Source organism: Astyanax mexicanus, chromosome 15 (assembly GCF_023375975.1).
Source record: "Astyanax mexicanus isolate ESR-SI-001 chromosome 15, AstMex3_surface, whole genome shotgun sequence".
Lineage (NCBI taxonomy): Eukaryota > Metazoa > Chordata > Actinopteri > Characiformes > Acestrorhamphidae > Astyanax > Astyanax mexicanus.
In genome coordinates this window covers 40,758,512-40,765,778 of record NC_064422.1, presented here as the reverse complement: position 1 = coordinate 40,765,778, position 7,267 = coordinate 40,758,512, and the positions used below count along the sequence as shown (strand labels likewise).

General features: G+C 40.7%; 1 long non-coding RNA gene across 50 annotated transcripts; it reads left to right on the top strand.

Annotated features, from left to right (window-relative positions):
• The first annotated feature begins 957 nt into the window (after positions 1–957).
• LOC125781189 (uncharacterized) lies at positions 958–4,536 on the top strand. Of its 50 annotated transcripts, none has more exons than XR_007424358.1 (9): positions 958–2,103; positions 2,214–2,433; positions 2,478–2,543; positions 2,632–2,785; positions 2,830–2,873; positions 2,962–3,071; positions 3,138–3,379; positions 3,490–3,555; positions 3,820–4,536. It is a non-coding gene; the product is annotated as an uncharacterized LOC125781189 (long non-coding RNA). The 50 variants fall into 50 exon arrangements; XR_007424354.1 differs by having other exon boundaries at positions 2,101–2,147; positions 2,236–2,433; XR_007424332.1 differs by having other exon boundaries at positions 2,101–2,169.
• The last annotated feature ends 2,731 nt before the right edge of the window (positions 4,537–7,267 follow it).

Below are 7,267 nucleotides of genomic sequence, written 5' to 3'. Positions count from 1 at the left end.
TCTTTAACCCCGTGCCCGGAGTCACAGCCAGCCTGTGAGCACAGCTATCCTCCTAAAATACGTCCTCACTGCTGCTATTTCCATCTCTGCTCTGAGACGACTGCAGAAACGGATGCTGAATGCCGCTCCTCCTCGCTCGTAAAAAACGGCCAGAGCCATTAAAACAAAGGACAACCGCCGCCGGTCACTGCAAAGGTTCACTATAACAGAACGAGGGAGCAGAGCGCGGGTTACCAACCGCGGCTGCTGACCGTTCATTAGCGTGTTTTTGTGTTTAGCTGTGTTTGGTAGAGGCTGAGGCTCGCTGAAATGCCAATATCGCCCAACACATTCTCACCAAACGCATTCTCTCAGTCAGTTTCCATACAGAGCTGCACCTTGGGGCTCAGAGTCTTCTAATAGTTACTGTACTGGGCTGCTTGGTAGACTCTTGAGGGGGCTATCTAGTTAGTGGCTACAGACAATGTATTAACAGGCAGTTGCTGATTGCTTATTTAGACAAAACAATCACCCAATATTAATACATAGACCCATAGACCATTGATATTTCCATCTCTAGGACAAATTTTTGTGTTTTTTCAATTCACACTTCATTAATCAATTTATCCAGGACAGGTTATGCTCTCTTTTAGGGATGCACCAATATGGAAATTCTAGGCCGATGCCGATATCTGATATTACACATGTATGCTGATGTCTGCCAATATGCACTTTTAATAACTTACAGAGAGACAAAAAACATCCTATTATATCTACATAAGCACTTCTTGGTAATTTTGTAGCGTACAACAAATATATATATATATATATATATATATATATATATATATATATATATATATATATATATATATATTTTTTTTTTTTTTTTTTTTTTTTTTGCAGATTCTTAAATAAAAAAAAACAGTTATTGTCTGATGGCAATATAATTCCGATGTCATCATGCATCCCTTTACTAAACTTGTACTGGACGTACTGATGACTTTTGTACGATTTATTTTTATGTATTGTGATCACGTTTCGTGTTTTGGCACAGTATAGTTGACTAAAACTATTATATAAATATATAATATATGTGTATAGCTCTCGAAAGGACTATGAGACCACTTCAATTTTTTCTTTGAAATTGAAAACCTCTGAATTATAATCAAGAGGAAGATGGATGATCACAAGCCATCAAACCAAACTGAACTGCTTGAATTTTTGCACCAGGAGTAAAGCAGCATAAAGTTATCAGAAAGCAGTGTGTAAGACTGGTGGAGGAGAACATGATGCCAAGATGCATGAAAAAAACTGTGATTAAAAACCAGGGTTATTCCACCAAATATTGATTTCTGAACTCTTAAAACTTTATGAGTATAAACTTGTTTTGTTTGCTTTATTTGAGGTCTGAAAACTCTGCATCTTTTTTTTGTTATTTCAGCCATTTCTCATTTTCTGCAAATAAATGCTCTAAATGACAATATCTTTATTTGGAATTTGGGAGAAATGTTGTCTGTAGTTTATAGAATTCAATTTATTCTGATTCAGAAACTGACTGGTCTCTACAGGGATGCTAACTGTGGTGTATTAAACAGTTCCTTCTTCCTCAGCCCCTCGTTCGTGTGGCAGGTGGGCCGGCGGGCCGTACTACAGGAAGCTTGTTGAGTCTATTGTTGGTGCTCTGCGTTTCCCCAGCACTTTAGCTATTTCCTGTATTACAGAGCCTGATGGTCATTACCCTCCACTGAACACCCTAAATACTTGTTGCTCTCCGGAAACGATAGTCCAACGCTGACTGAGAGGAATAACCCAGGCCTGTGTGTGTGTGTGTGTGTGTGTGTGTGTGTGTGTGTGTGTGTGTGTGTGTGTGTCGTACAGCAGTAGGAAAGGAAATCATCATTACTGAATAGAAAGCTTTATTAATAATTACGATATTCTGTGTGTTTGTTGGCCTATTGGTTTCCTTCTACTGGATAAGCTGGCTCTGCAGGAGAGGAGATATGTGTACTGCCCTTTGTTCCATTTGCATTTGGGGTGTCCAATATGGAATAGATATAATGTAGAATAGAGTAAAACTACTGTCAAAGCAGTGCTGTGTATTTGTGGTTTAGGGTTGTGAAGGTGTTGTAGCAGTGTTGTGAAGGTGTTGTAGTAGTGTTGTGGAGGTGTTGTAGCAGTGTTGTGAAGGTGTTGTAGTAGTGCTGTGAAGGTGTTGTAGTAGTGTTGTGGAGGTGTTGTAGTAGTGTTGTGAAGGTGTTGTAGTAGTGCTGTGAAGGTGTTGTAGTAGTGTTGTGGAGGTGTTGTAGCAGTGTTGTGAAGGTGTTGTAGCAGTGTTGTGAAGGTGTTGTAGCAGTGTTGTGAAGGTGTTGTAGTAGTGCTGTGAAGGTGTTGTAGTAGTGTTGTGGAGGTGTTGTAGCAGTGTTGTGAAGGTGTTGTAGCAGTGTTGTGAAGGTGTTGTAGTAGTGCTGTGAAGGTGTTGTAGCAGTGTTGTGAAGGTGTTGTAGCAGTGTTGTGGAGGTGTTGTAGCAGTGTTGTGGAGGTGTTGTAGCAGTGTTGTGAAGGTGTTGTAGCAGTGTTGTGAAGGTGTTGTAGTAGTGTTGTGAAGGTGTTGTAGCAGTGTTGTGGAGGTGTTTTAGCAGTGTTGTGAAGGTGTTGTAGTAGTGTTGTGGAGGTGTTGTAGCAGTGTTGTGAAGGTGTTGTAGCAGTGTTGTGAAGGTGTTGTAGTAGTGTTGTGAAGGTGTTGTAGCAGTGTTGTGAAGGTGTTGTAGTAGTGTTGTGGAGGTGTTGTAGCAGTGTTGTGAAGGTGTTTTAGCAGTGTTGTGAAGGTGTTGTAGTAGTGTTGTGAAGGTGTTGTAGCAGTGTTGTGGAGGTGTTGTAGCAGTGTTGTGAAGGTGTTTTAGCAGTGTTGTGAAGGTGTTGTAGTAGTGTTGTGAAGGTGTTGTAGCAGTGTTGTGAAGGTGTTTTAGCAGTGTTGTGAAGGTGTTGTAGTAGTGTTGTGGAGGTGTTGTAGCAGTGTTGTGAAGGTGTTGTAGTAGTGTTGTGGAGGTGTTGTAGTAGTGTTGTGGAGGTGTTGTAGTAGTGCTGTGAAGGTGTTGTAGCAGTGTTGTGAAGGTGTTGTAGTAGTGCTGTGAAGGTGTTGTAGCAGTGTTGTGAAGGTGTTGTAGTAGTGCTGTGAAGGTGTTGTAGTAGTGTTGTGAAGGTGTTGTAGTAGTGTTGTGGAGGTGTTGTAGCAGTGTTGTGGAGGTGTTGTAGTAGTGCTGTGAAGGTGTTGTAGCAGTGTTGTGAAGGTGTTGTAGTAGTGTTGTGGAGGTGTTGTAGTAGTGTTGTGGAGGTGTTGTAGCAGTGTTGTGAAGGTGTTGTAGCAGTGTTGTGGAGGTGTTGTAGCAGTGTTGTGAAGGTGTTGTAGCAGTGTTGTGAAGGTGTTGTAGCAGTGTTGTGAAGGTGTTGTAGTAGTGCTGTGAAGGTGTTGTAGTAGTGCTGTGAAGGTGTTGTAGCAGTGTTGTGAAGGTGTTGTAGTAGTGTTGTGGAGGTGTTGTAGCAGTGTTGTGAAGGTGTTGTAGCAGTGTTGTGAAGGTGTTGTAGCAGTGTTGTGAAGGTGTTGTAGTAGTGCTGTGAAGGTGTTGTAGCAGTGTTGTGAAGGTGTTGTAGTAATGCTGTGAAGGTGTTGTAGTAGTGCTGTGGAGGTGTTGTAGCAGTGTTGTGGGGGTGTTGTAGCAGTGTTGTGAAGGTGTTGTAGTAGTTTTGTGGAGGTGTTGTAGCAGTGTTGTGAAGGTGTTGTAGTAGTGCTGTGAAGGTGTTGTAGTAGTGCTGTGAAGGTGTTGTAGCAGTGTTGTGAAGGTGTTGTAGTAGTGTTGTGGAGGTGTTGTAGCAGTGTTGTGAAGGTGTTGTAGTAGTGTTGTGGAGGTGTTGTAGTAGTGCTGTGAAGGTGTTGTAGCAGTGTTGTGAAGGTGTTGTAGTAGTGTTGTGGAGGTGTTGTAGTAGTGCTGTGAAGGTGTTGTAGTAGTGCTGTGAAGGTGTTGTAGCAGTGTTGTGAAGGTGTTGTAGTAGTGTTGTGGAGGTGTTGTAGTAGTGCTGTGAAGGTGTTGTAGTAGTGCTGTGAAGGTGTTGTAGCAGTGTTGTGAAGGTGTTGTAGTAGTGCTGTGAAGGTGTTGTAGTAGTGCTGTGAAGGTGTTGTAGTAGTGCTGTGAAGGTGTTGTGGAAGAACAGTGGTGTGTATGTGTGAATGAGGGTTGTAAAGGCGTAGTGGCTGTTTTTTTGCAGTGTTGTGGTGTGTATGTATGGATCAGGGTTTTGGAGATGTTGTCACGGTATTGCGGAGATGTTGTAGCTGTGTTGTGAAGGTGTTGTGAAGGTGTTGTGGAGGCGTTGTGGAGGAACAGTGGTGTAAAGTGGTTTTGTAGCAGTATTATGGAGTTTTATGTCATGTGCATGTGTGGATTAGTGTTGTTGTGGTGTTGCCACGGTATTGTAGAGGTGTTTTAGTGGTGTTGTGGAGGAACAGTGGTGTGTATGTGTGGATCAGGGTTGTGGAGGTGTTGTGGCAATGTTTTTGTGGTGTTGTGGTGGGTATGTGTAGACCGGTGTTGTGGTGGTGTTGTCCTGGTATGGTGGAAGTATTGTGGTGGAAAAGTGTGGATCAGGGTTGTGGAGGTGTTGTGGATGTCTTGCAGTGTTTTCGTGGTGTTATGGTGGGTATGTATATCAGGGTTGTGGGGGTGTTGTGGAGGTGTTTTCATAGTGTTGCCGCGGAGTTGTGGAGGTGTTGCCATGGTGTTGTGAAAGTGTTGTCATGGTATTTTGGAGGTGTCTCAGAGCCAATTAAAAAGCTGCTGTAATAAAGCCATAAGGTTTTATGGGTCTGTCTCGGGCGGGCTCTTGTTTTCCACATGTTCTCTCCTTTTTTCTTTCCCTCTGTTTCCTTTTAACAAGCTGGTCTTCTTAAAGCGAGGGATTATTAAGTGTTAAAGTTTTCCTCTGAAATCTGATCCCCTGTTGTGAAGCATGTGATCATTACAGCACTACCCCGTCTATTATTATATAAAGCTGTGTTAGTCTTAATTATCTGCTATTAGAACACAGCCTGGTATTATTTATTCATGGTCTTTCAGGCGCACTATAGTGTGCTACTTCTTACAGAGAAATAACCTGTCAGTTATCCTACTTTTTGGACTATATACACTTATCTATTTTGTATTTGTCTTGCTATTTACCCTGTAGCTTTTTTTTTTTTGCATCATTGTCTGTACAAAGGTTTGTCTGTTATTGTTGCACTGGATAAAATATTGGTGCCGGTCATTTGTATGTCAGTAGGAGGACGATATACTCTCCAAAAAGGTATTGTAGAGCTGGGCAATATGATACTGTTTTATAATTTCATGATCATTTTGTTATTGTTGGTTCAAATCCAGGTAATGCAGCTTACCATCAGCTGCCAGAGCCCTGAGAGAGCACAACTGGCCTTGCTCTCTCTGGGTGGGTAGGTACAGTAGATGGTGCTCTTTCCCCTCATCTCTCCTAGGGTGATGTGGATCAGCACAAGGCTGCGTCTGTGAGCTGATGTATCAGAACCGAGATACTGAGCTTTCCACTGAGCGTTAGCACTGTGATGCTACTCGGTAATGATGCATCAGCAGCAGCTCAAAAAGACACAGAGTCTGACTTCACATGTGTCGGAGGAGGCATGTGCTAGTCTTCACCCTCCTTGTGTTGTGGCATTTATTATTATTTATTTATTACGTTCATTGATACTGTGCCTTAGTGCTGGGTGATTTTCACAATTAATTCGGTAAACTCGAATTACAGTTTTAATGCATTTTTTTTACGATGGAGTAATCGTGATTTTACATACAGACCTTTTATCTTTTTAATCTAAAATATCCAAAAACGCTACTCATTTCTGAAGTGTTTACCCGTTTTACCTGGGTTACCGGCGCCTCCCACAGAATAACGCGTGTATATTTTTACTCCGCTCAATAAATCCTACCATTTCTAAAGACTGCAGTGTCATCTCTCCAGTGAGGATCCATGATTAATGGTAAAAAAAAAGTTTCTCCTACAATTAGGAGGGAGGAAAAAAATAAGGTGGTAAAAAATGTATTATAATCGAAAATACATTTTTTAGAGAACAAAATGAAGATTATTTTTTAGGCCATAGTTGCCCAGCACTAGTGTGCCTTAAAATCCGGAGTGCCTTATATTCTGAAAAATACAGAAATTAGGAGGGAGAAAAAAATATATATAATCGAAAATATGTTTTTTGTGTTAAAAAAAATCGAATATCATTTTTTAGGTCATAATCGCCCAGCATTGTGTGCCTTATAATCCAGAGTGCCTTATATTCTGAAAAATACGGTAATTATGAGGGAAGAATAAATTAAGGTGGGAAAAATGTATTATAATCAAAAATCGAAGATTATTTTTTAGGCCAAAATCGACCAGCGCTAGTGTGACTTATAATCCGGAGTTCCTTATATTCTGAAAAATATGGTAATTATATATTATGCATACCTATGTAGAATGCTCAGTAACCTGCTGACAAAATGTAATCTGTCCTTCCTCTCCTGTACGAAAGATACGAGCTTGTTTCAGATGTTACTCTGATGGGTTTAATGGATACTCTGGGATATCCTGTGGCTGTTCTCCACGCTGCTCTACCTTAGACGCTGAGGCGCTGTCTGAATCAGCCCTGCCATGATTATAGACTCACACACTCGCTGAGTTATTGCATCATTTCCTGTTCAAACATTCCTGCAGCTCTGAGAAAGTCAGGGCACTTCTGAAAGCTTCCATACTGCTGTAGAGCAGATTTACTGTCTACACATTTCTCCTTTTAACCTTTTAAACTCTGTAGAGCTGCTGGCTGATCCAGAGCTGCTACCCTCTCTCCTGAGAACTTCTTCAGATCTTCAGAAATAAAGAATAACTGAGAACCGAAGCATAACTCTACAGTTTTAGGTTGTTTTTATGTAAGTATATTGAATTATAATAATTATATAGGAAAGCACTGCCTAGTTAGTGTAGGATTGCACATCATTTCTTAAATTCCCTCAAATTTAACATGTAAAATAATGAACATTATTAAAGCACCCATTCAAGGTTTTAATTTTTTTATTTTTTTTTCTACATAGTAAATGAATAATGAAGTGATTCAGACTATGAAGGAAAACATAAGGAATCATGTAGTAACTAAAAAAAGTGTTAATGTTAACTAATGTTTGGTAAACAAGTAACAGCTGTTCTTATTGTCATTTGCTGATACAGTATGCTGCAGCTTTTATACAGTCAT